The sequence below is a fragment of the Carcharodon carcharias genome (assembly GCF_017639515.1).
Source record: "Carcharodon carcharias isolate sCarCar2 chromosome 24 unlocalized genomic scaffold, sCarCar2.pri SUPER_24_unloc_8, whole genome shotgun sequence".
Taxonomy (NCBI): Eukaryota; Metazoa; Chordata; class Chondrichthyes; order Lamniformes; family Lamnidae; genus Carcharodon; species Carcharodon carcharias.
The window spans coordinates 277,907-304,935 of NW_024470621.1; the positions used below are offsets into that span (position 1 = coordinate 277,907).

Sequence of the window (27,029 nt, forward strand, 5' to 3'; positions counted from 1 at the left end):
CAGAACATAATACCCCCTATGAACCCCACTGCCAGACCCTAATACGCCTTATAAACCCCACTGTCAGACCATAATACCCCCTATAAACCCCAGTCAGTCCCTAATACCCCCTATAAACCCCACTGTCAGACCCTAATGTGCCTTATAAACCCCACTGTCAGACCCTAATACCCCCTATAAACACCAGTCAGACCCTAATACCCCCTATAAACCCCACTGCCAGACCCGAATTCCCCTTAAAAAACCCCACTGTCAGACCCTAATACCCCCATTAAAACCCTCTATCAGACACTAATGCCCCCTTTAAACCCCACTGTCAGAACCTAATACACCACATAAACCCCACTGTCAGTACCAAAAACCCCTATAAACTCCACTGTCAGACCATAATAACCGCTATAAACCCACTGTCATTCCCTAATACCCCCTATAAAGCCCACTGCCATACCCTAATACCCCCATAAACCCCACTGTCAGACACTAATACCCCCTATAAACCCCACTGTCAGTACCAAAAACCCCTATAAACTCCACTGTCAGACCATAATAACCGCTATAAACCCACTGTCATTCCCTAATACCCCCTATAAAGCCCACTGCCATACCCTAATACCCCCATAAACCCCACTGTCAGACACTAATACCCCCTATAAACCCCACTGTCAGACCATAATACCCCCATAAACCCCACTGTCAGACCCTAATACCCACTATAAACCCCACTGTCAGACCCTAATACCCTCTATAAACCCCACTGTCATACCCTAATACCCTCTATAAACCCCACTGTCATACCCAAATACTCCCTATAAACCCCACCGTCACACCCTAATACCCACTATAAACCCCAATGTCAGACACTAATACCCACTATAAACCCCACTGTCAGACCCTAATACCCTCTATAAACCCCACTGTCATACCCTAATACTCCCTATAAACCCCACTGTCAGACCCTAATACCCCCTATAAACACCACTGTCAGACCCTAATACCCACTATAAATCCCACTGCCAGACCCTAATACACACTATAAACCCCACTGTCAGACGCTAATACCCTCTATAAACCCCACTGTCAGACCCTAATACCCCCTATAAACCCCAATGTCAGACTTTTATACCCCTTACAAACCCACTGTCAGACCCAATACTCTCTATAAACCCCACTGTCAGACCCTAATACCCCTTATAAACCCCACTGTCAGACCCTAATACCCCCTATAAACCCCACTGCCAGACCCTAATACCCCTTATAAACCCCACTGTCAGACCCTAATACCCCCTATAAACCCCACTGCCAGACCCTAATACCCCCATAAACTCCACTGTCAGACCCTTATACCCCTTATAAACCCCACTGTCGGACCCTAATATCTCTATAAACCCCACGGTCAGGCCCTAATACCCCTTATAAAACCCACTGTTAGAAACTAGTACCCCCTATAAACCCCACTACCAGAGTCTAATACCCCCTATAAACCCACTGTCAGTTCCTAATACCCACTATAAATCCCACTGTCAGACCCTAATACCCCTGATAAACCCCACTGTCAGACCCTAATACCCCCTATAAACCCCATGGTCAGACCCTAATATCGCCTATAAACCACACTGTCAGACCCTAATACCCCCTATAAACCCCACTTCCAGACCCTAATGGATCCTATAAACCCCACTGTCAGACCTTAATACCCCGATAAACCCCACTTTCAGACCCTAATTCCCCATATAAACCTCAGTGTCAGACTCTAATACCCCCTATAAACCTCAGTGTCAGACCCTAATACCCCCTATAAACCCCACTGCCAGACCCTAATGCCACCTATAAACCCCATTGTCAGACCCTAATACCCCCTATAAAGCCCACTGTCAGTCACTAATACCCCTGATAAACCCCACTGTCAGACCCTAATACCCCCTATAAACCCCACTGTCAAACACTAATACCACTATAAACCCCACTGTCAGACACTAATACCCCCATAAAACCCACTGTCAGTCTCTAATACCCCCATAAACCCCACTGCCAGACCATAGTAGCACCAATAAACCCAACTGTCAGACCCTAATACCCCCTGTAAATGCAACTGTCAGACCCTAATACCCCTATAAACCCCACTGTCTGACCCTAATACCCCTTATAAACCCCACTGTCAGACATTAAATCCACTATAAACTCCACTGTCAGACACTAATACCGCCTATAAACCCCACTGTCAGACATTATTGCCCCCATGAACCCCACTGTCTGTCCCTAATACCCCTTATAAACCCCACTGTCAGACACTAATACTACTATAAACCCCACTGTCAGTCTCTAATAACCCCATAAACCCCACTGTCAGACAATAATAGCCCCTATAAACCCCACTGTCAGACACTAATACACCTATAAACCCAACTGTCTGACCCTAATACCCTCTATAAACCCCACTGCCAGACCCTAATACCCCTTATAAACCCCACTGTCAGACCCTAATATCCCCTGTAATTGCAACTGTCAGACCCTAATACCGCTATAAACCCCACTGTCAGACCCTATTACCCCATTATAAACCCCACTGTCAGACACTAATACCCCCTATAAACCCCACTGCCAGACCCTAATACCCCTTATAAACCCCACTGTCGGACCCTAATATCTCTATAAACCCCACGGTCAGGCCCTAATACCCCTTATAAAACCCACTGTTAGAAACTAGTACCCCCTATAAACCCCACTACCAGAGTCTAATACCCCCTATAAACCCACTGTCAGTTCCTAATACCCACTATAAATCCCACTGTCAGACCCTAATACCCCTGATAAACCCCACTGTCAGACCCTAATACCCCCTATAAACCCCATGGTCAGACCCTAATATCGCCTATAAACCACACTGTCAGACCCTAATACCCCCTATAAACCCCACTGTCAGACTCTTATACCCCCTATAAACCCCACTGTCAGACCCTTATACCCCCTATAAACCCCACTGTCGGACCCTAATACCCCCAATAAAACCCACTGGCAGACCCTAATACACCTTATAAACCCCACTGTCAGACCCTTATACCCCCTATAAAGCCCACTGTCAGACACAAATACCCCTATAAACCCCACTGTCAGACTCTAATACCTCCCATAAAACCCACAGCCAGATCCTAATGCCAGATATAAACCCCACTGTCAGACCATAATACCCCCATAAACCCCAGTCAGACACTAATACCCCCTATAAACCCCACTGCCAGACCCGAATTCCCCTTAAAAAAACCCCACTGTCAGACACTAATACCCCCATTAAACCCCACTGTCAGACCATAAGGCCCCCTTTAAACCCCACTGTCAGACCCTGATACCCCCCATAAACCCCACTGTCAGTACCTAAAACCCTTATAAACCCCACTGTCAGACCATAATACCCGCTATAAACCCCACTGTCATTCCCTAATACCCCATATAAACCACCCTGTCAGACCCTAATACCCCCTATAAACCCCACTGTCAGACCCTAATACCCCCTATAAACCCCACTGCCAGACCCGAATTCCCCTTAAAAAAACCCCACTGTCAGACACTAATACCCCCATTAAACCCCACTGTCAGACCATAAGGCCCCCTTTAAACCCCACTGTCAGACCCTGATACCCCCCATAAACCCCACTGTCAGTACCTAAAACCCTTATAAACCCCACTGTCAGACCATAATACCCGCTATAAACCCCACTGTCATTCCCTAATACCCCATATAAACCACCCTGTCAGACCCAAATACCCTCTATAAACCCCACTGTCAGACCCTAATACCCCCTATAAACCCCACTGTCAGACCCTAATACCCCCTATAACCCCCACTGTCAGACCCTAATACCCACTATAAACCCCACTGTCAGACCCTAATACCCCTATAAACCCCACTGTCAGACCCTAATACCCCCTATAAACCCCACTGTCAGACCCTAATACCCCCTATAACCCCCACTGTCAGACCCTAATACCCCCTATAAACCCCACTGTCAGACCCTAATACCCCTATAAACCCCACTGTCAGACCCTAATACCCCTATAAACCCCACTGTCAGGCCCTAATACCCCCTATAAACCCCACTGTCAGACCCTAATACCCCTATAAACCCCACTGTCAGGCCCTAATACTCCCTATAAACCCCACTGTCATTCCCTAATACCCCTTATAAATCCCACTGTCAGACCCTAATACCCGGCATAAACTCCAAAGTCATTCCCTAATACCCCATATAAATCTCACTGTCAGACCCTAATACCCCCATTAACCCCACTATCAGACCCTAATACCCCTTATATACACCACTGTCAGACCCTAATACACCCTATTAACCCCACTGTCAGACCCTAATACCCCCTATAAACCCCACTGTCATTCCCTAATACCCTCTATAAACCCCACTGTCAGACCCTAATACCCACTATAAACCCCACTGTCAGACCCTAATCCCCCCTATAAACCCCACTGTCAGACCCTAATACCCCCTATAAACCCCACTGTCAGACCCTAATACCCCATATAAACCCCACTGTCATTCCCTAATACCCCCTATAACCCCACTGGCAGACCCTAATACCCCCTATAACCCCACTGTCAGGCATTAATACCCGCTATAAACCCCACTGTCATTCCCTAATACCCATTATAAACCCCACTGTCGTTCCCTAATACCCACTATAAACCCCACTGTCATTCCCTAATACCCCCTATAAACCCCACTCTCAGACCCTAATACCCCCTATAAACCCCACTTTCAGACCCTAATACCCCCTATAAACCCCACTGCCAGACCCTAATACCCCCTATATACCCCACTGTCAGACGCTAATACCCCCTATAAACCCCCTCTCAATCTCCACTCACTCCCGAATACCCTCTATAAACCCCATCTCAATCCCCAGTCAGTCCCTATTACCCTCTATAAACCACCTGTCAATCCCCAGTCAGTGCCTAATACCCTCTATAAACCTCCTCTAAATCCCCACTCCATCCCTAATACCCTCTATAATCCCCTCTCAATCCCTATTAACTCCCTAATACCCTCTATAACAACCTCTCAATTCCCACTCACTCCCTAATACCCTCTATAACCCCCTCTTAATCCCCAGTCAGTTCCTAATACCCTCTATAAACCCCCCTCTCAATCCCCACTCACTCTGTAATACCCTCTATAAACCCCCTCTCAATCACACTCACTTCCTAATACCCTCTAAATCCCCACTCAGTCTCTAATACCCTTTATGAACCCCCTCTCAAGCCCCCTCACTCCCTAACACCCTCTATAAACCACCCTCTCTATCTCTACTCAGTCCCTAATACCCTCTATAATCCCCCTCTCTATCTCTACTCAGTCCCTAATACCCTCTATAAACCCCCTCTCAATCCCCACTCACTCCCTAATACCCTCTATAAACCCCCTCTCATTCGCCACTCACTCCCTAATACCCTGTAAATCCCCACTCAGTCCCTAATACCCTCTATAAAACCCCTCTCATTCTCCACTTTCTCCCTAATACCCTCTATAAGCCCCTCTCTCAATCCCCACTCATTCCCTAATACTCTCGAGAAAACCCCTCTCAATCCCCACTCTCAGACCCTAATACCCCCTATAAACCCCCTCTCAATCTCCACTCAGTCCCTAATACCCTCTATAAACCCCATCTCAATCCCCACTCACTCCCTAATACACTCTATAAAACCCCTCTCAATCACCACTCAGTGCCTAATACCCTCTATAAAACCCCTCTCAATCACCACTCACTCCCTAATACCCTGTAAATCTCCACTCAGTCCCTAATATCCTCTATAAAACCCCTCTCAATCCCCACTCACTTCCTAATACCCTCTAAATCCCCACTCAGTCCCTAATACCCTCTATAAACCCCCTCTCAATCTCCGCTCACTCCCTAATACCCTCTATAATCCCCTCTCAATTCCCACTCATTCCCTAATACCCTCTATAACCCCCTCTTAATCCCCAGTCAGTTCCTAATACCCTCTATAAACCCCTTCTCATCCCAAATACTCTCACTTTTCCTGACTGTCAATCTCTTTCTCTCCCTCTCTCTCAGTGTATGGGTCTCTCTCTCTCTCGCTCTGTCTCTCTCTCTCTCTCTCCCTCTTTCTCTCTGTCTGTCTCTCTCTCTCTCTGTCTCTCTCTCTCTGCCTCACTCTGTCTCTCTCTCTCTCTCTCTCCCTGTCCCTGTTTCTCTATCTCTCTCTCTGTCTCTCCCTCTCTATGCCTCACTCTGTCTCTCTCTCTCAGTCTCTCAGTGTCTTTCTCTCTCTCCCTGTCCCTGTTTTTCTCTCTGTCTCTCTCTGTCTCTCTCTCTCTCTGCCTCACTCTGTCTCTCTCTCTCTCTCTCTCTCTCACTCTCTGCGCCTGTTCCTGTCTCTCAGTCCCTCCCCTCCCAGTTACGTGACGACCGGACATTCCTGAGAGGTGTCTGAGACAGACACACCTTCCCCTCCGAGCCTAGCAGCAGGTAGCTCCCTCCCTCCCGGTGTGCGGGTGCCAACAAACCCACCCTCAAGCACCCCTCAACCCCCCCCACAACCAACCACACCACCCACACCGCAGGGCCCCAGACGCCTGTGTCCCAGTAAGTGTGGGGGGGTGGGTGGGGAGTGGGGTTGGTGTGTGTGGGGAGCGAGCTCTCGCTGCCAAAGCAGGGACAACGAAGGCGTAGCTCCTTGCCCAGCTGTCTGCGCCAGTCGCTCTGCAGACGTCTAGACGCCTCGGAGAGAACACACCAGCCCCGGGTGGGACGGTGGGAGTGTGAGTGGGGGGAAGGGATTGCTGACTAGTGGTTAAACTGGAAAGGTGAGTTTGGGAGGATTGAGGTGGGAGCGAAGGTGGGGAGGGGGGTGGGGAGGTGGGGGAGGTGGGGCGATCAAGGGAAAGGGAGGGGAGAGCGCAGCAGGGGTGGGGTGGGGGGGAGCTCAGTGTAAGGGGAAAGAGAGAGCAGCGGACGAAGGCTCTCGAATCCCTGGACAGACACAGCCCCAGCTCTGTGTGCAGCGCTGGAGTCTGTAGCTGTCCGAAGGTGTGGGCCCAGCAAGTTGACAGATAGGGAGGGGCACAGGAACTTTGGACACCTTCGAGTAACTTTCAAACAAAGTACAGTCTCTCAGACAGGCTGGAAATGCCAGAGCGTTAAACAGGCGGGAGCAAGTGTACCAGCCCCAGATCCAGCTCCATGTCCCTGTCCACTGACCCCTGGGTTAGGGAGGTGTGTGAATCAGCCCAGGTTCCTGCTCCCCATCCCTGGCTCGGTTAGGGGAGGTGTTGGGGAGGGAGGGGTAAATCAGTCAGGCTTATCTCCAGATATCTGTGTAAGGAACAGACGTAACAGTGTACAGGGAGCTTTACTCTGTATCTAACCCCTTGCTGTACCTGTCCTGGGCGTGTTTGATGGGGACGGTGTAGAGGGAGATTTAATCTATATCTAACCCCGTGCTGTACCTGTCCTGGGAGTGTTTGATGGGGACAGTGTAGAGGGAGATTAACTCTGTATCTAACCCCGTGCTGTACCTGTCCTGGGAGTGTTTGATGGGGACAGTGTAGAGGGAGATTTACTCTGTATCTAACCCCGTGCTGTACCTGTCCTGGGAGTGTTTGATGGGGACAGTGTAGAGGGAGATTTACTCTGTATCTAACCCCGTGCTGTACCTGTCCTGGGAGTATTTGATGGGGACGGTGTAGAGGGAGATTTACTCTGTATCTAACCCCGTGCTGTACCTGTCCTGGGCGTGTTTGATGGGGACGGTGTTGAGGGAGATTTAATCTATATCTAAACCCGTGCTGTACCTGTCCTGGGAGTGTTTGATGGGGACAGTGTAGAGGGAGATTTACTCTGTATCTAACCCCGTGCTGTACCTGTCCTGGGAGTTTTTGATGGGGACAGTGTAGAGGGAGATTTACTCTGTATCTAACCCCGTGCTGTACCTGTCCTGGGAGTGTTTGATGGGGACAGGATAGAGTAAGATTTACTCTATATCTAACCACGTGCTATAACTGTCCCTGGAGTGTTTGATGGGAATGGTGTAGAGGGAGATTTACTCTTTATATAACCTCGTGCTGTACATGTCATGGGAGTGTTTGATGGGGACGGTGTAGAGGGAGATTTACTCTGTATCTAACCCCGTGCTGTACCTGTCCTGGGAGTGTTTGATGGGGACAGTGTAGAGGGAGATTTACTCTGTATCTAACCCCGTGCTGTACCTGTCCTGGGAGTTTTTGATGGGGACAGTGTAGAGGGAGATTTACTCTGTATCTAACCCCGTGCTGTACCTGTCCTGGGAGTGTTTGATGGGGACAGGATAGAGTAAGATTTACTCTGTATCTAACCACGTGCTATAACTGTCCGTGGAGTGTTTGATGGGGACAGTGTAGAGGGAGATTTACTCTGTATCTAAGCCTGTGCTTTACCAGTCCTGGGGGTGTTTGATGGGGACGGTGTAGAGGGAGATTTACTCTGTATCTAACCCCTTGCTCTAACTATGCTGGGAGTGTTTGATAGGGACAGTGTAGAGGGAGATTTAGTCTGTACCTAACCCCGTGCTGTACCTGTCCTGGGAGTGTTTGATGGGGACAGTGTAGAGGGAGATTTACTGTGTGTCTAATCCTGTGCTTTACCTGTCCTGGGAGTGTTTGATGGGGACAGTGTAGAGGGAGATTTACTCTGTATCTAACCCTGTGCTATAGCATTTCTGTGGGTGTTTGATGGGGACAGTGTAGAGGGAGATTTACTCTGTATCTAACCCCGTGCTGTACCTGTCCTGGGAGTGTTTGATGGGGACAGTGTAGAGGGAGATTTACTCTGTATCTAACCCCTTGCTCTAACTGTGCTGGGAGTGTTTGATAGGGACAGTGTAGAGGGAGATTTAGTCTGTACCTAACCCCGTGCTGTACCTGTCCTGGGAGTGTTTGATGGGGACAGTGTAGAGGGAGATTTACTCTGTATATAACCCTGTGCTGTACCTGTCCTGGGAGTGTTTGATGGGGACGGTGTAGAGGCAGATTTACTCTGTATCTAACCCCGTGCTGTACCTGTCCTGGGAGTGTTTGATGGGGACGGTGTCGATGGAGAATTATTCCGAAAATTACCAGGTGATTTACCTGCCCTGGGAGTGTTCGATGGGGACGGTGTAGAGGGAGATTTACTCTGTATCTAACCCCGTGCTGTACCTGTGCTGGGAGTGTTTGCTGGGGACGGTGTAGAGGGAGATTTACTCTGTATCTAACCCCGTGCTGTACCTGTCCTGGGTGAGTTTGATGCTGACAGTGTAGAGGGAGTTTACCCTGTATCTAACCCCATGCTGTACCTGTCCTGGGAGTGTTTGATGGGGACAGTGTAGAGGGTGATTTACTCTGTATCTAACCCCGTGCTGTACCTGTCCTGGGAGTGTTTGATGGGGACAGTGTAGAGGGAGATTTACTCTGTATCTAACCCCGTGCTGTACCTGTCCTGGGAGTGTTTGATGGGGACAGTGTAGAGGGAGATTTACTCTGTATCTAACCCCGTGCTGTACCTGTCCTGGGAGTGTTTGATGGGGACTGTGTAGAGGGAGATTTACTCTGTATCTAAACCGCTGCTGTACCTATCCTGGGAGCGTTTGATGGGGACAGTGTAGATGGAGATTTACTCTGTATCTAACCCCGTGCTGTACCTGTCCTGGCAGTGTTTGATGGGGACAGTGTAGAGGGAGATTTACTCTGAAACTTACCTCGTGCTGTACCTGTCCTGGGAGTGTTTGATGGGGACGGTGTCGATGGAGATTTACTCTGAAACTTACCCGGTGATTTACCTGTGCTGGGAGTGTTTGATGGGGACAGTGTAGAGGGAGATTTACTCTGTATGTAACCCCGTGTTGTATATCTCCTGGGAGTGTTTGATGGGGACCGTGTCGATGTAGCTTTACTCTGTATCTAACACCGTGCTGTACCTGTCCTGGGATTGTTTTTTGGGGACATTGAAGAGGGAGATTTAGTCTGTATCTTACCCCGTGCTGTACCTGTCCTTGGATTGTTTGTTGGGGACAGTGTAGAGGCAGATTTACTCTGTATCTAACCAAGTGCTCTACCTGTCCAGGGATTGTTTGATGGGGCCTGTTTAGTGGGAGGTTTACTCTGTATCTAACCCCGTGCTGTACCTGTCCTGGGAGTGTTTGATGGGGACAGTGTAGAGGGAGATTTACTCTGTATCTAACCCCGTGCTGTACCTGTCCTGGGAGTGTTTGATGGGGACTGTGTAGAGGGAGATTTACTCTGTATCTAAACCGCTGCTGTACCTATCCTGGGAGCGTTTGATGGGGACAGTGTAGATGGAGATTTACTCTGTATCTAACCCCGTGCTGTACCTGTCCTGGCAGTGTTTGATGGGGACAGTGTAGAGGGAGATTTACTCTGAAACTTACCTCGTGCTGTACCTGTCCTGGGAGTGTTTGATGGGGACGGTGTCGATGGAGATTTACTCTGAAACTTACCCGGTGATTTACCTGTGCTGGGAGTGTTTGATGGGGACAGTGTAGAGGGAGATTTACTCTGTATGTAACCCCGTGTTGTATATCTCCTGGGAGTGTTTGATGGGGACCGTGTCGATGTAGCTTTACTCTGTATCTAACACCGTGCTGTACCTGTCCTGGGATTGTTTTTTGGGGACATTGAAGAGGGAGATTTAGTCTGTATCTTACCCCGTGCTGTACCTGTCCTTGGATTGTTTGTTGGGGACAGTGTAGAGGCAGATTTACTCTGTATCTAACCAAGTGCTCTACCTGTCCAGGGATTGTTTGATGGGGCCTGTTTAGTGGGAGGTTTACTCTGTATCTAACCCCGTGCTGTACCTGTCCTGGGAGTGTTTGATGGGGACGATGTCGAGGGAGAATTACTCCGAAACTTACCAGGTGATTTACCTGTCCTGGGAGTGTCTGATGAGGACAGTGTAGAGGGAGATTTTCTCTGTATCTAACCCAGTGCTGTACCTGTCCTGGGAGTGTTTGATGGGGACAGTGTAGAGGGAGATTTACTCTGTATCTAACCCCGTGCTGTACCTGTCCTGTTTGAGTTCGATGCTGACTGTGTAGAGGGAGCTCTTTTCTGTATCTAGCCCCATGCTGTACCTGTCCTGGGAGTGTTTGATGGGGACGGTGTAGTGGGAGATTTACTCTGTATCTAACCCCATGCTGTACCTGTCCTGGGAGTGTTTGATGGGGACAGTGCAGAGGGAGATTTACTCTCTATCTAAACCCGTGCTCTACCTGTCCTGGGAGTGTTTGATGGGGACAGTGTAGAGGGAGATTTACTGTGTATCTAACCCCATGCTGTACCTGTCCTGGGAGTGTTTGATGGGGACAGTGTAGAGGGAGATTTACTCAGTATCTATCCCCGTTCTGTACCTGTCCTGGGAGTTTTTGATGGTGTCAGTGTAGAGGGATATTTACTCTGTATCTAACCCCGTGCTGTACCTGTCCTGGGAGTGTTTGTTGGGGACAGTGTAGAGGGAGATTTACTCTGTATCTAACCCTGTGCTGTACCTGTCCTGGGAGTGTTTGATGGGGACGGTGTAGAGGGAGATTTACTCTGTATCTAACCCTGTGCTGTACCTGTCCTGGGAGTGTTTGATGTGGACAGTGTAGAGGGAGATTTACTCTGTGTCTAACCACGTGCTCTACCTGTCCAGGAAGTGTTTGATGGGGCCTGTTTAGTGGGAGGTTTACTCTGTATCTAACCCCGTGCTGTACCTGTCCTGGGACTGTTTGATGGGGACGGTGTCGAGGGAGAATTACTCCGAAACTTACCAGGTGATTTACCTGTCCTGGGAGTGTTTGATGGGGACAGTGTAGAGGGAGATTTACGCTGTATCCAACCCCATGCTGTACCTGTCCTGGGAGTGTTTGATGGGGACAGTGTAGAGGTAGCTTTACTCTGTATCTTACCCCGTGCTGTACCTATCCTGGGAGTGTTTGATGGGGACAGTGTAGAGGGAGATTTACTCTGTACCTAACCCCGTGCTGTACCTGTCCTGGGAGTGTTTGATGGGGAAAGTGTAGAGGTAGCTTTACTCTGTATCTTACCCCGTGCTGTACCTATCCTGGGAGTGTTTGATGGGGACAGTGTAGAGGGAGATTTACTCTGTATCTAACCCCGTGCTGTACCTGTCCTGGGAGTGTTTGATGGGGACAGTGTAGAGGGAGATTTACTCTGTATCTAACCCCGTGCTGTACCTGTCCTGGGAGTGTTTGATGGTGACAGTGTAGAGAGAGATTTACTCTGTATCTAACACCGTGCTGTACCTGTCCTGGGAGTGTTTGATGGGGACGGTGTAGAGGTAGCTTTACTCTGTATCTCACCCCGTGCTGTACCTGTCCTGGGAGTGTTTGATGGGGACAGTGTAGAGGGAGCTATACTCTGTATCTAAACCCGTGCTGTACCTGTCCTGGGAGTGTTTGATGGGGACGGTGTAGAGGGAGATTTACTCTGTATCTAACCCCGTGCTGTACCTGTCCTGGGAGTGTTTGATGGGACAGTGTAGAGGGAGATTTACTCTGTATCTAACCCCGTGCTGTACCTGTCCTGGGAGTGTTTGATGGGGACGGTGTAGAGGGAGTTTTACTCTGTATCTAACCCCGTGCTGTACCTGTCCTGCGATTGTTTGATGGGGACAGTGTAGAGAGTGTTTTACTCTATATCTAACCCCGTGCTGTCCCTGTCCTGGGAGTGTTTGATGGTGACTGTGTAGAGGGATATTAACTCTGTATCTAACCCCGTGCTGTACCTGTCCTGGGAGTGTTTGATGGGGACAGTGTAGAGGGAGATTTACTCTGTATCTAACCCCGTGCTGTACCTGTCCTGGGAGTGTTTGATGGGGACGGTGTAGAGGGAGATTTACTCTGTATCTAACCCCATGCTGTACCTGTCCTGGGAGTGTTTGATGGGGACAGTGTACAGGGAGATTTACTCTGTATCTAACCCCGTGCTGTACCTGTCCTGGGAGTGTTTGATGGGGACAGTGTAGAGGGAGATTTACTCTGTATCTAACCCCGTGCTGTACCTGTCCTGGGAGTGTTTGATGGGGACGGTGTAGAGGGAGATTTACTCTGTATCTAACGCCGTGCTGTACCTGTCCTGGGAGTGTTTGATGGGGACGGTGTAGAGGGAGATTTACTCTGTATCTAACCCCGTGCTGTACCTGTCCTGGGAGTGTTTGATGGGGACAGTGTAGAGGGAGATTTTCCCAGTATCTAACCCGTGCTGTACCTGTCCTGGGAGTTTTTGATGGGGACAGTGTAGAGGTAGCTTTACTCTGTATCTAACGCCGTGCTGTACCTGTCCTGGGAGTGTTTGATGGGGACAGTGCAGAGGGAGCTTTATCTGTATCTAACCCCGTGCTGTACCTGTCCTGGGAGTGTTTGATGGGGACAGTGTAGAGGGAGATTTACTCTGTATCTAAACCCGTGCTGTACCTGTCCTGGGAGTGTTTGATGGGGACAGTGTAGAGGGAGATTTACTCTGTATCTAACCCCGTGCTGTACCTGTCCTGGGAGTGTTTGATGGGGACGGTGTAGAGAGAGATTTACTCTGGATCTAACACCGTGCTGTACCTGTCCTGGGAGTGTTTGATGGTGACAGTGTAGAGGGAGATTTACTCTATATCTAACCCCGTGCTGTATCTGTCCTGGGAGTGTTTGATGGGGACGGTGTAGAGGTAGCTTTACTCTGTATCTAACCCCGTGCTGTACCTGTCCTGGGAGTGTTTGATGGGGACAGTGTAGAGGGAGCTATACTCTGTATCTAAACCCGTGCTGTACCTGTCCTGGGAGTGTTTGATGGGGACGGTGTAGAGGGAGATTTACTCTGTATCTAACCCCGTGCTGTACCTGTCCTGGGAGTGTTTGATGGGACAGTGTAGAGGGAGATTTACTCTGTATCTAACCCCGTGCTGTACCTGTCCTGGGAGTGTTTGATGGGGACGGTGTAGAGGGAGATTTACTCTGTATCTAACCCCGTGCTGTACCTGTCCTGCGATTGTTTGATGGGGACAGTGTAGAGAGTGTTTTACTCTATATCTAACCCCGTGCTGTCCCTGTCCTGGGAGTGTTTGATGGGGACGGTGTAGAGGGAGAATTACTCTTTATATAACCCCGTGCTGTACATGTGAAGGGAGTGTTTGATGGGGCCTGTGAAGCGGGAGATTTACTCTGTACCTAACCCCGTGCTGTACCTGTCCTGGGAGTGTTTGATTGGGACGGTGTAGAGGGTGATTTACTCTGTATCTAACCCAGTTCTGTTCTTATCCTGGGAGTGTTTGATGGTGACAGTGTAGAGGGATATTTACACTGTATCTAACCCCGTGCTGTACCTGTCCTGGGAGTGTTTCATGGGGACAGTGTAGAGGGAGATTTACGCTGTATCTAACCCCGTGCTGTACCTGTCCTGGGAGTGTTTGATGGGGAAAGTGTAGAGGGATGTTTACTCTGTATCTAACCCCGTGCTGTACCTGTCCTGGGAGTGTTTGATGGGGACGGTGTAGAGGGAGATTTACTCTGTATCTAACCCCGTGCTGTACCTGTCCTGGGAGTGTTTGATGGGAACAGTGTAGAGGAAGCTTAACTCTGTATCTAACCCCGTGCTTTACCCGCCCTGGGAGTGTTTGATTGGGACGGTGTAGAGGGAGATTTACTCGGTATCTAACCCCGTGCTGTACCTGTCCTGGGAGTGTTTGATGAGGACAGTGTAGAGGGAGATTTACTCTGTATCTAACCCCCTCCTGTACCTGTCCTGGGAGTGTTTGATGGGGACAGTGTAGAGGGAGCTTTACTCTGTATCTAACCCCGTGCTGTACCTGTCCTGGGAGTGTTTGATGGGGACGGTGTCGAGGGAGATTTACTCTGAAGCTTACCCGGTGATGTACCTGTACTGTGAGTGTTTGACGGGGACAGTGTAGAGGTAGCTTTACTCTGTATCTAACCCCGTGCTGTACCAGTCCTGGGAGTGTTTGATGGGGACAGTGTAGAGGGAGATTTACTCTGTCTCTAACCCCGTGCTGTACCTGTCCTGGGAGTGTTTGATGGGGACAGTGTGGAGGGAGATTTACTCTGTATCTAACCCCGTGCTGTACCTGTCCTGGGAGTGTTTGATGGGTCCAGTGTAGAGGGAGTTTTACTCTGTATCTAACCCCGTGCTGTACCTGTCCTGGGCGTGTTTGATGGGGACGGTGTAGAGGGAGATTTAATCTATATCTAACCCCGTGCTGTACCTGTGCTGGGAGTGTTTGATGGGGACAGTGTAGAGGGAGATTTACTCTGTATCTAACCCCGTGCTGTACCTGTCCTGGGAGCGTTTGATGGGGACAGGATAGAGTAAGATTTACTCTGTATCTAACCACGTGCTATAACTGTCCGTGGAGTGTTTGATGGGGACAGTGTAGAGGGAGATTTACTCTGTATCTAACCCCGTGCTGTACCTGTCCTGGGAGTGTTTGATGGGGACAGTGTAGAGGGAGATTTACTCTGTCTCTAACCCCGTGCTATACCTGTCCTGGGTGAGTTTGATGCTGACAGTGTAGAGGGAGGTTTACTCTGTATCTAACCCCGTGCTGTACCTGTCCTGGGAGTGTTTGATGAGGACAGTGTAGAGGGAGATTTACTCTGTATCTAACCCCGTGCTGTACCTGTCCTGGGAATGTTTGATGGGGACAGTGTAGAGGCAGATTTACTCTGTATCTTACCTCGTGCTGTACCTGTCCTGGGAGTGTTTGATGGGGACAGTGTAGAGGGAGATTTACTCTGTATGTAACCCCGTGTTGTATAGCTCCTGGGAGTGTTTGATGGGGACCGTGTCGATGTAGCTTTACCCTGTATCTAACACCGTGCTGTACCTGTCCTGGGATGGTTTTTTGGGGACATTGAAGAGGGAGATTTAGTCTGTATCTTTCCCCGTGCTGTACCTGTCCTGGGAGTGTTTGATGGGGACAGTGTAGAGGCAGATTTACTCTGTATCTAACCAAGTGCTCTACCTGTCCAGGGCGTGTTTGATGGGGCCTGTTTAGTGGGAGGTTTACTCTGTATCTAACCCCGTGCTGTACCTGTCCTGGGAGTGTTTGATGGGGACGGTGTCGAGGGTGAATTACTCCGAAACTTACCAGGTGATTTACCTGTCCTGGGAGTGTTTGATGAGGACAGTGTAGAGGGAGATTTTCTCTGTATCTAACCCAGTGCTGTACCTGTCCTGGGAGTGTTTGATGGGGCCTGTGTAGAGGGAGATTTTCTCTGTATCTAGCCCAATGCTGTACCTGTCCTGGGAGTGTTTGATGGGGACAGTGTAGAGGGAGATTTACTCTGTATCTAACCCCGTGCTGTACCTGTCCTGGGAGTGTTTGATGGCGACAGTGTAGAGGGAGATTTAATCTCTATCTAAACCCGTGCTGTACCTGTCCTGGGAGTGTTTGATTGGGACGGTGTAGAGGGAGATTTACTCTGTATCTAACCCCGTGCTGTACCTGTCCTGGGAGTGTTTGATGGCGACAGTGCAGAGGGAGATTTACTCTGTATCTAACCCCGTGCTGTACCTGTCCCGGGAGTGTTTGATGGGGACGGTGTAGAGGGAGATTTACTCTGTATCTAACCCCGTGCTGTACCTGTCCTGGGAGTGTTTGATGGGGACGGTGTAGAGGGAGATTTACTCTGTATCTAACCCCGTGCTGTACCTGTCCTGGGAGTGTTTGATGGGGACAGTGTAGAGGGAGATTTACTCTGTATCTAAACCCGTGCTGTACCTGTCCTGGGAGTGTTTGATGGGAATGGTGTAGAGGGAGATTTACTCTTTATATAACCCCGTGCTGTACATGTGAAGGGAGTGTTTGATGGGGCCTGTGAAGCGGGAGATTTACTCTGTACCTAACCCTGTGCTGTACCTGTCCTGGGAGTGTTTGATGGGGAAGGTGTAGAGGGAGATTTACTCTGTATCTAACCCCGTGCTGTACCTGTCCTGGGAGTGTTTGATGGGGACGGTGTAGAGGGAGATTTACTCTGTATCTAACCCCGTGCTGTACCTGTCCTGGGAGTGTTTGATGGGAATGGTGTAGAGGGAGATTTACTCTTTATATAACCCCATGCTGTACCTGTCCTGGGAGTGTTTGAAGGGGACAGTGTAGAGGGAGATTTACTCTGTATCTAACCCCGTGCTGTACCTGTCCTGGGAGTGTTTGATTGGGACGGTGTAGAGGGTGATTTACTCTGTATCTAACCCAGTTCTGTTCTTATCCTGGGAGTGTTTGATGGTGACAGTGTAGAGGGATATTTACACTGTATCTAACCCCGTGCTGTACCTGTCCTGGGAGTGTTTGATGGGGACGGTGTAGAGGGAGATTTACTCTGTATCTAACCCCGTGCTGTACCTGTCCTGGGAGTGTTTGATGGGGAAAGTGTAGGGGGATGTTTACTCTGTATCTAACCCCGTGCTGTACCTGTCCTGGGAGTGTTTGATGGGGACGGTGTAGAGGGAGATTTACTCTGTATCTAACCCCGTGCTGTACCTATCCTGGGAGTGTTTGATGGGGACAGTGTAGAGGAAGCTTAACTCTGTATCTAACCCCGTGCTGTACCTGTCCTGGGAGTGTTTGATTGGGACGGTGTAGAGGGAGATTTACTCGGTATCTAACCCCGTGCTGTACCTGTCCTGGGAGTGTTTGATGAGGACAGTGTAGAGGGAGATTTACTCTGTATCTAACCCCCTGCTGTACCTGTCCTGGGAGTGTTTGATGGGGACAGTGTAGAGGGAACTTTACTCTGTATCTAACCCCGTGCTGTACCTGTCCTGGGAGTGTTTGATTTGGCCTGTGTAGAAGGAGTTTTATTCTGTATCTTACCCCGTGCTTTACCTGTCCTGGGAGTGTTTGATTGGGACGGTGTAGAGGGAGATTTACTCTGTATCTAAACCCGTGCTGTACCTGTCCTGGGAGTGTTTGATGGGGACAGTGTAGAGGGAGATTAACTCTGTATCTAACCCCGTGCTGTACCTGTCCTGGGAGTGTTTGATGGGGACGGTGTAGAGGGAGATTTACACTGTATCTAACCCCGTGCTGTACCTGTCCGTGGAGTGTTTGATGGGGACAGTGTAGAGGTAGCTTTACTCTGTATCTAACCCCGTGCTGTACCTGTCCTGGGAGTGTTTGATGGGGCCTGTGAAGCGGGAGATTTACTCTGTATCTAACCCCGTGCTGTACCTGTCCTGGGAGTGTTTGATTGGGACGGTGTAGAGGGTGATTTACTCTGTATCTAACCCAGTTCTGTTCTTATCCTGGGAGTGTTTGATGGGGACTGTGTAGAGGGAGCTTTACTCTGTATCTAACCCCGTGCTGTACCTGTCCTGGGAGTGTTTGATGGGGACAGTGTAGAGGGAGATTTACGCTGTATCTAACCCCGTGCTGTACCTGTCCTGGGAGTGTTTGATGGGCACAGTATAGAGGGAGGTTTACTCTGTATCTAACCCCGTGCTGTACCTGTCCTGGGAGTGTTTGATGGGGACAGTGTAGAGGGATGTTTACTCTGTATCTAACCCCATGCTGTACCTGTCCTGGGAGTGTTTGATGGGGACGGTGTAGATGGAGATTTACTCTGTATCTTTCCCCGTGCTGTACCTGTCCTGGGAGTGTTTGATGGGGACGGGGTAGAGGGAGATTTACTCTCTATCTAAACCCGTGCTCTACCTGTCCTGGGAGTGTTTGATGGGTACAGTGTCGAGGGAGATTTACTCTGTATCTAACCCCGTGCTGTACCTGTCCTGGGAGTGTTTGATGGGGACAGTGTAGAGGGTGCTTAACTCTGTATCTAACCCCGTGCTGTACCTGTCCTGGGAGTGTTTGATGGGGACAGTGTAGAGGGAGATTTACTCTGTATCTAACCCCGTGCTGTACCTGTCCTGCGATTGTTTGATGGGAACAGTGTAGAGGGAGATTTTCTCAGTATCTAGCCCCATGCTGTACCTGTTTTGGGAGTGTTTGATGGAGACAGTGTAGAGGGAGATTTACTCTGTATCTAACGTCGTGCTGTACCTGTCCTGGGAGTGTTTGATTGGGACGGTGTAGAGGGAGATTTACTCTGTATCTAACCCCGTGCTGTACCTGTCCTGGGAGTGTTTGATGGGGACTGTGTAGAGTGAGATTTTCTCTGTATCTAACCCCGTGCTGTACCTGTCCTGGGAGTGTTTGATGGCGACAGTGCAGAGGGAGATTTACTCTGTATCTAACCCCGTGCTGTACCTGTCCTGGGAGTGTTTGATGGGGACGGTGTAGAGGGAGATTTACTCTGTATCTAACCCCGTGCTGTACCTGTCCTGGGAGTGTTTGATGGGAATGGTGTAGAGGGAGATTTACTCTTTATATAACCCCGTGCTGTACATGTCAAGGGAGTGTTTGATGGGGCCTGTGTAGAGGGAGATTTACTCGGTATCTAACCCCATGCTGTACCTGTCCTGGGAGTGTTTGATGGGGACAGTGTAGAGGGAGATTTACTCGGTATCTATCCCCGTTCTGTACCTGTCCTGGGAGTTTTTGATGGTGTCAGTGTAGAGGGAGATTTACTCTGTATCTAACCCCGTGCTGTACCTGTCCTGGGAGTGTTTGATGGGGACATTGAAGAGGGAGCTTTACTCTGTATCTAACCCTGTGCTGTACCTGTCCTGGGAGTGTTTGATGTGGACAGTGTAGAGGCAGATTTACTCTGTGTCTAACCACGTGCTCTACCTGTCCAGGAAGTGTTTGATGGGGCCTGTTTAGTGGGAGGTTTACTCTGTATCTAACCCCGTGCTGTACCTGTCCTGGGAGTGTTTGATGGGGACGGTGTAGAGGGAGATTTACTCTGTATCTAACCCCGTGCTGTACCTGTCCTGGGAGTGTTTGATGGGGACAGTGTAGAGGTAGCTTTACTCTGTATCTAACCCCGTGCTGTACCTATCCTGGGAGTGTTTGATGGGGACAGTGTAGAGGGAGATTTACTCTGTACCTAACCCCGTGCTGTACCTGTCCTGGGAGTGTTTGATGGGGACTGTGTAGAGGGACATTTACTCTGTATCTAACCCCGTGCTGTACCTGTCCTGGGAGTGTTTGATGGGGACAGTGTACAGGGAGTTTTACTCTGTATCTAACCCCGTGCTGTACATGTCAAGGGAGTGTTTGTTGGGGCCTATGTAGAGGGAGATTTACTCTTTATTCTAACCCCGTGCTGTAGCTGTCGTGGGAGTGTTTGATGGGGACGGTGTCGATGTAGCTTTACTCTGTATCTAACACCGTTCTGTACCTGTCCTGGAAGATTTTGATGGTGACTGTGTAGAGGGATATTAACTCTGTATCTAACCCCGTGCTGTAGCTGTCCTGGGAGTGTTTGATGGGGACAGTTTAGAGGGAGATTTACTCTGTATCTAACCCCGTGCTGTACCTGTCCTGGGAGTGTTTGATGGGGACAGTGTAGAGGGAGATTTACTCTGTATCTAACCCCGTGCTGTACCTGTCCTGGGAGTGTTTGATGGGGACGGTGTAGAGGGAGATTTACTCTGTATCTAACCCCATGCTGTACCTGTCCTGGGAGTGTTTGATGGGGACAGTGTAGAGAGAGATTTACTCTGTATCTAACACCGTGCTGTACCTGTCCTGGGAGTGTTTGATGGTGACAGTGTAGAGGGAGATTTACTCTATATCTAACCCCGTGCTGTATCTGTCCTGGGAGTGTTTGATGGGGACGGTGTAGAGGTAGCTTTACTCTGTATCTAACCCCGTGCTGTACCTGTCCTGGGAGTGTTTGATGGGGACAGTGTAGAGGGAGCTATACTCTGTATCTAAACCCGTGCTGTACCAGTCCTGGGAGTGTTTGATGGGGACGGTGTAGAGGGAGATTTACTCTGTATCTAACCCCGTGCTGTACCTGTCCTGGGAGTGTTTGATGGGACAGTGTAGAGGGAGATTTACTCTGTATCTAACCCCGTGCTGTACCTGTCCTGGGAGTGTTTGATGGGGACGGTGTAGAGGGAGATTTACTCTGTATCTAACCCCGTGCTGTACCTGTCCTGGGAGTGTTTGATGGGGACAGTGTAGAGAGTGCTTTACTCTATATCTAACCCCGTGCTGTTCCTGTCCTGGGAGTGTTTGATGGGGACGGTGTAGAGGGAGATTTACTCTTTATATAACCCCGTGCTGTACATGTGAAGGGAGTGTTTGATGGGGCCTGTGAAGCGGGACATTTACTCTGTACCTAACCCCGTGCTGTACCTGTCCTGGGAGTGTTTGATGGGGACAGTGTAGAGGGAGATTTACGCTGTATCTAACCCCGTGCTGTACCTGTCCTGGGAGTGTTTGATGGGGAAAGTGTAGAGGGATGTTTACTCTGTATCTAACCCCGTGCTGTACCTGTCCTGGGAGTGTTTGATGGGGACGGTGTAGAGGGAGATTTACTCTGTATCTAACCCCGTGCTGTACCTATCCTGGGAGTGTTTGATGGGAACAGTGTAGAGGAAGCTTAACTCTGTATCTAACCCCGTGCTTTACCCGCCCTGGGAGTGTTTGATTGGGACGGTGTAGAGGGAGATTTACTCGGTATCTAACCCCGTGCTGTACCTGTCCTGGGAGTGTTTGATGAGGACAGTGTAGAGGGAGATTTACTCTGTATCTAACCCCGTGCTGTACCTGTCCTGGGAGTGTTTGATGGGGACAGTTTAGAGGGAGATTTACTCTGTATCTAACCCCGTGCTGTACCTGTCCTGGGAGTGTTTGATGGGGACAGTGTAGAGGGAGATTTACTCTGTATCTAACCCCGTGTTGTACCTGTCCTGGGAGTGTTTGATGGGGACAGTGTAGAGGGAGATTTACTCTGTATCTAACCCCGTGCTGTACCTGTCCTGGGAGTGTTTGATGGGGACAGTGTAGAGGGAGATTTACTCTGTATCTAACCCCGTGCTGTACCTGTCCTGGGAGTGTTTGATGGGGACAGTGTAGAGGGAGATTTACTCTGTATCTAACCCCGTGCTGTACCTGTCCTGGGAGTGTTTGACAGGGACAGTGTAGAGGGAGATTTACGCTGTATCTAACCCCGTGCTGTACCTGCCCTGGGAGTGTTTGATGGGGACAGTGTAGAGGGAGATTTACTCTGTATCTAACCCCGTGCTGTACCTGTCCTGGGAGTGTTTGATGGGGACAGTGTAGAGGGAGATTTACTCTGTATCTAACCCCGTGCTGTACCTGTCCTGGGAGTGTTTGATGGGGACAGTGTAGAGGGAGATTTACTCTGTATCTAACCCCGTGCTGTACCTGTCCTGGGAGTGTTTGATGGGGACAGTGTAGAGGGAGATTTACTCTGTATCTAACCCCCTCCTGTACCTGTCCTGGGAGTGTTTGATGGGGACGGTGTAGAGGGAGATTTACTCTGTATTTAACCCCGTGCTGTACCTGTCCTGGGAGTGTTTGATGGGGACGGTGTAGAGGGAGATTTACTCTGTATCTAACCCCGTGCTGTACCTGTCCTGGGAGTGTTTGATGGGGACAGTGTAGAGGGAGATTTACTCTGTATCTAACCCCGTGCTGTACCTGTCCTGGGCGTGTTTGATGGGGACGGTGTAGAGGGAGATTTAATCTATATCTAACCCCGTGCTGTACCTGTCCTGGGAGTGTTTGATGGGGACAGTGTAGAGGGAGATTTACTCTTTATCTAACCCCGTGCTGTACCTGTCCTGGGAGTGTTTGATGGGGACAGGATAGAGTAAGATTTACTCTGTATCTAACCACGTGCTATAACTGTCCGTGGAGTGTTTGATGGGAATGGTGTAGAGGGAGATTTACTCTTTATATAACCTCGTGCTGTACATGTCATGGGAGTGTTTGATGGGGACGGTGTAGAGGGAGATTTACTCTGTATCTAACCCCGTGCTGTACCTGTCCTGGGAGTGTTTGATGGGGACGGTGTAGAGGGAGATTTACTCTGTATCTAACCCCGTGCTGTACCTGTCCTGGGAGTGTTTGTTGGGGACATTGAAGAGGGAGCTTTACTCTGTATCTAACCCTGTGCTGTACCTGTCCTGGGAGTGTTTGATGTGGACAGTGTAGAGGCAGATTTACTCTGTGTCTAACCACGTGCTCTACCTGTCCAGGAAGTGTTTGATGGGGCCTGTTTAGTGGGAGGTTTACTCTGTATCTAACCCCGTGCTGTACCTGTCCTGGGAGTGTTTGATGGGGACGGTGTCGAGGGAGGATTACTCCGAAACTTACCAGGTGATTTACCTGTCCTGGGAGTGTTTGATGGGGACAGTGTAGAGGGAGATTTACGCTGTATCCAACCCCGTGCTGTACCTGTCCTGGGAGTGTTTGATGGGGACAGTGTAGAGGGAGATTTACTCTGTGCCTAACCCCGTGCTGTACCTGTCCTGGGAGTGTTTGATGGGGACAGTGTAGAGGGAGATTTACTCTGTGCCTAACCCCGTGCTGTACCTGTCCTGGGAGTGTTTGATGGGGACTGTGTAGAGGGACATTTACTCTGTATCTAACCCCGTGCTGTACCTGTCCTGGGAGTGTTTGATGGGGACGGTGTAGAGGTAGCTTTACTCTGTATCTAACCCCGTGCTGTACCTGTCCTGGGAGTGTTTGATGGGGACAGTGTAGAGGGAGCTATACTCTGTATCTAAACCCGTGCTGTACCTGTCCTGGGAGTGTTTGATGGGGACGGTGTAGAGGGAGATTTACTCTGTATCTAACCCCGTGCTGTACCTGTCCTGGGAGTGTTTGATGGGACAGTGTAGAGGGAGATTTACTCTGTATCTAACCCCGTGCTGTACCTGTCCTGGGAGTGTTTGATGGGGACGGTGTAGAGGGAGATTTACTCTGTATCTAACCCCGTGCTGTTCCTGTCGTGGGAGTGTTTGATGGGGACAGTGTAGAGAGTGCTTTACTCTATATCTAACCCCGTGCTGTCCCTGTCCTGGGAGTGTTTGATGGGGACGGTGTAGAGGGAGATTTACTCTTTATATAACCCCGTGCTGTACATGTGAAGGGAGTGTTTGATGGGGCCTGTGAAGCGGGACATTTACTCTGTACCTAACCCCGTGCTGTACCTGTCCTGGGAGTGTTTGATGGGGACAGTGTAGAGGGAGATTTACGCTGTATCTAACCCCGTGCTGTACCTGTCCTGGGAGTGTTTGATGGGGAAAGTGTAGAGGGATGTTTACTCTGTATCTAACCCCGTGCTGTACCTGTCCAGGGAGTGTTTGATGGGGACGGTGTAGAGGGAGATTTACTCTGTATCTAACCCCGTGCTGTACCTATCCTGGGAGTGTTTGATGGGAACAGTGTAGAGGAAGCTTAACTCTGTATCTAACCCCGTGCTTTACCCGCCCTGGGAGTGTTTGATTGGGACGGTGTAGAGGGAGATTTACTCGGTATCTAACCCCGTGCTGTACCTGTCCTGGGAGTGTTTGATGAGGACAGTGTAGAGGGAGATTTACTCTGTATCTAACCCCGTGCTGTACCTGTCCTGGGAGTGTTTGATGGGGACAGTTTAGAGGGAGATTTACTCTGTATCTAACCCCGTGCTGTACCTGTCCTGGGAGTGTTTGATGGGGACAGTGTAGAGGGAGATTTACTCTGTATCTAACCCCCTCCTGTACCTGTCCTGGGAGTGTTTGATGGGGACAGTGTAGAGGGAGATTTACTCTGTATCTAACCCCGTGCTGTACCTGTCCTGGGAGTGTTTGATGGGGACAGTGTAGAGGGAGATTTACTCTGTATCTAACCCCGTGCTGTACCTGTCCTGGGAGTGTTTGATGTGGACATTGTAGAGGGAGATTTACTCTGTATCTAACCCCGTGCTGTACCTGTCCTGGGAGTGTTTGACAGGGACAGTGTAGAGGGAGATTTACGCTGTATCTAACCCCGTGCTGTACCTGCCCTGGGAGTGTTTGATGGGGACAGTGTAGAGGGAGATTTACTCTGTATCTAACCCCGTGCTGTACCTGTCCTGGGAGTGTTTGATGGGGACAGTGTAGAGGGAGATTTACTCTGTATCTAACCCCGTGCTGTACCTGTCCTGGGAGTGTTTGATGGGGACAGTGTAGAGGGAGATGTACTCTGTATCTAACCCCGTGCTGTACCTGTCCTGGGAGTGTTTGATGGGGACAGTGTAGAGGGAGATTTACTCTGTATCTAACCCCCTCCTGTACCTGTCCTGGGAGTGTTTGATGGGGACGGTGTAGAGGGAGATTTACTCTGTATCTAACCCCGTGCTGTACCTGTCCTGGGAGTGTTTGATGGGGACGGTGTAGAGGGAGATTTACTCTGTATCTAACCCCGTGCTGTACCTGTCCTGGGAGTGTTTGATGGGGACAGTGTAGAGGGAGATTTACTCTGTATCTAACCCCGTGCTGTACCTGTCCTGGGCGTGTTTGATGGGGACGGTGTAGAGGGAGATTTAATCTATAACTAACCCCGTGCTGTACCTGTCCTGGGAGTGTTTGATGGGGACAGTGTAGAGGGAGATTTACTCTGTATCTAACCCCGTGCTGTACCTGTCCTGGGAGTGTTTGATGGGGACAGGATAGAGTAAGATTTACTCTGTATCTAACCACGTGCTATAACTGTCCGTGGAGTGTTTGATGGGAATGGTGTAGAGGGAGATTTACTCTTTATATAACCTCGTGCTGTACATGTCATGGGAGTGTTTGATGGGGACGGTGTAGAGGGAGATTTACTCTGTATCTAACCCCGTGCTGTACCTGTCCTGGGAGTGTTTGATGGGGACGGTGTAGAGGGAGATTTACTCTGTATCTAACCCCGTGCTGTACCTGTCCTGGGAGTGTTTGTTGGGGACATTGAAGAGGGAGCTTTACTCTGTATCTAACCCTGTGCTGTACCTGTCCTGGGAGTGTTTGATGGGGACAGTGTAGAGGGAGATTTACTCTGTATCTAACCCCGTGCTGTACCTGTCCTGGGAGTGTTTGATGGGGACAGTGTAGAGGCAGATTTACTCTGTGTCTAACCACGTGCTCTACCTGTCCAGGAAGTGTTTGATGGGGCCTGTTTAGTGGGAGGTTTACTCTGTATCTAACCCCGTGCTGTACCTGTCCTGGGAGTGTTTGATGGGGACGGTGTCGAGGGAGAATTACTCCGAAACTTACCAGGTGATTTACCTGTCCTGGGAGTGTTTGATGGGGACAGTGTAGAGGGAGATTTACGCTGTATCCAACCCCATGCTGTACCTGTCCTGGGAGTGTTTGATGGGGACAGTGTAGAGGGAGATTTACTCTGTGCCTAACCCCGTGCTGTACCTGTCCTGGGAGTGTTTGATGGGGACTGTGTAGAGGGACATTTACTCTGTATCTAACCCCGTGCTGTACCTGTCCTGGGAGTGTTTGATGGGGACAGTGTACAGGGAGATTTACTCTGTATCTAACCCCGTGCTGTACATGTCAAGGGAGTGTTTGTTGGGGCCTGTGTAGAGGGAGATTTACTCTTTATCTAACCCCGTGCTGTAGCTGTCGTGGGAGTGTTTGATGGGGACGGTGTCGATGTAGCTTTACTCTGTATCTAACACCGTTCTGTACCTGTCCTGGTAGATTTTGATGGTGACTGTGTATAGGGATATTAACTCTGTATCTAACCCCGTGCTGTAGCTGTCCTGGGAGTGTTTGATGGGGACAGTTTAGAGGGAGATTTACTCTGTATCTAACACCGTGCTGTACCTGTCCTGGGAGTGTTTGATGGGGACAGTGTAGAGGGAGATTTACTCTGTATCTAACCCCGTGCTGTACCTGTCCTGGGAGTGTTTGATGGGTACGGTGTAGAGGGAGATTTACTCTGTATCTAACCCTGTGCTGTACCTGTCCTGGGAGTGTTTGATGGGTACGGTGTAGAGGGAGATTTACTCTGTATCTAACCCCGTGCTGTACCTGTCCTGGGAGTGTTTGATGGGGACAGTGTAGAGGGAGATTTACTCTGTATCTAACCCTGTGCTGTACCTGTCCTGGGAGTGTTTGATGGGTACGGTGTAG

At 49.7% G+C, this 27,029-nt stretch overlaps 1 protein-coding gene across 1 annotated transcript in view; it reads left to right on the forward strand.

Moving 5' to 3' along the window:
* Positions 1 to 6,659: 6,659 nt before the first annotated feature.
* Positions 6,660 to 27,029, forward strand: part of LOC121273558 (rho guanine nucleotide exchange factor 5-like) — a gene marked incomplete at its 3' end in the record, with an annotated part of 110,371 nt that continues 90,001 nt past the window's right edge. Inside the window, exon 1 of the mRNA XM_041180729.1 lies at positions 6,660 to 6,833. The remainder of the gene's footprint in view (positions 6,834 to 27,029) is intronic.